At 57.5% G+C, this 1,892-nt stretch overlaps 1 long non-coding RNA gene across 1 annotated transcript; it reads right to left on the reverse strand.

Moving 5' to 3' along the window:
• Positions 1–215: 215 nt before the first annotated feature.
• LOC109364499 lies at positions 216–1,886 on the reverse strand. The gene is made up of 3 exons (XR_004162348.1): positions 1,759–1,886; positions 915–1,018; positions 216–365 (listed from the first exon to the last, which is right to left on the reverse strand). It is a non-coding gene; the product is annotated as an uncharacterized LOC109364499 (long non-coding RNA).
• Positions 1,887–1,892: the final 6 nt, after the last annotated feature.

Raw genomic sequence — 1,892 nt, forward strand, 5'->3', positions numbered from 1 at the left:
ACCCTTGGTGACCCCAACCCCTGACGACCCCAACCCTTGGTGACCCCAACCCTTGGATAACCCAACCTTTGGGTTCCTCCACTCTTCAACGCCTCAATTCTTCCTGACCCCAACCCACAGCGACCCCAAATTTTAGGTTCCCCCTGCCATGGGTCACCCCAAACTTTGGTGTCCCCCACCCTCTGTACCCACCCCCCCCCCCGGGACACCCACCCACCTCCTGGCTCAGGACCTGCAGTGGGTCTGTGGTCCCGGGTCGCAGGTGGCGGTGCAGCAAAGCATCCCGTGTCAAAATGGCGCCCGCCCGCAACACGAAGGAGAGGAACAGGTTGGCATGGATGTAATTACGGGTGCACCGCAGGCGCCTGCGGGGATGGAGGGACCCCCGGGCAGCACCCATGGGTGCCCCGCGGCACCCACGGGTGCCCCGACGGTGATCAGCCCCATAGGTGCCCCATTGCACCTATAGGTGATCATGAAGTGCCTGATTCCATACCTGAAGAGCAGCAGCAGGAGGAAGGTCAGGGCAGCACCCACGGGTGCCTCACAGCACCTATGGGTGCTCCGGAAGTGCTCAACCCCATCGGTGCTATGGGGCATCCAGACGTGCTCATGTAGCACTCAGCCCCATAGGCAGCTTACAGCACCCCTAGGCACCCCGTAGCACCCATGGGTGCTCCACAACACCTATGGGTGCTCCTGCATTGCTCAGCCCCATAGGTGCCCTGCAGCACGTACAGGCACCCCACAGCACCCAAGGGTGCCCCACACCACCTACGGGCGCTCCTATAACGCTCAGCCCCACAGCACCCATGGACGCCCCTACCACCTCCTGCAGCGCTCAGCCCCATAGGCTCCCCACAGCACAGATAGGCGCCCACAGCACCCATGGGTGCCCCCTCGGCGTCCCGTACCTGAAGAGCAGCAGCAGGAGGAGGGCGAGGAGCAGGGAGACCAGGGACACGGAGTAACCCACGGTGTAAACCAGGCGGAACTGCTCCAGCAGCCAGGCCTGCCGCTGTGCGGGGCAACGGGGACGGCGTGGGGACATGGGGACAGCACAGCGTATCGTGATCAACTGCGACATACTGCGGCGTATTGCGATATAGCGCAACATATCTCAATCTACCACGACGTATCGCGCCGTATCACAACGTAGCACGAGCGATCGCGGCATACCACAACGAATCCTGTCATAGCACGGTGTATCACGATGTATCGCAACATATCGTGACACGGCATGACATATCATGGTGTGCCATCATGTATTGTGATGTATTGCAATGCACTGCAACGTATCATGACAGATCATGGTGTATCATGACATATTGCACTGCATATATCGCACTGTATCATGACATGCTGTGCTGTATCGCAACATATCATATCGCAATATATTGTGACATATCATGATGTATCGTGATATATCGTGGCATGTCATGACATATTGCACTGTATCATGACATACGGTGCCATATCATGACATATCATGCTGTATCATGACTTGTCACGCCGTATCATGTCACATTGTGCTGTATTTTGCCATATCGCGCCATATTGTGCCGTGTCATGCCATATCGCGCCATATCATGCCATATCGTGACATATCATGCCATATCGTGACATATCATGCCATATCGTGACGTATCATGCCATATCGTGCCATATCGTGCCATAACGTGCCATATCGTGCCATATCGTGCCATATCGCTCCATATCGTGATATATCGCTCCATATCGCTCCGCACCAGCACACACCTGCAGCGGCGTCTCCTGCTCCGTGTCTTCGCACTGCGAATGATCCCTCCAGGGCCTCCCGCTGCCGTCCGTCACCCATTGCCCATCGGAGCCACAGCGTCGGACCACCACCCCGCCCTGCACTGCCGCCATCA

The sequence above is a fragment of the Meleagris gallopavo genome, unplaced genomic scaffold (assembly GCF_000146605.3).
Source record: "Meleagris gallopavo isolate NT-WF06-2002-E0010 breed Aviagen turkey brand Nicholas breeding stock unplaced genomic scaffold, Turkey_5.1 ChrUn_random_7180001863016, whole genome shotgun sequence".
Classification (NCBI taxonomy): domain Eukaryota; kingdom Metazoa; phylum Chordata; class Aves; order Galliformes; family Phasianidae; genus Meleagris; species Meleagris gallopavo.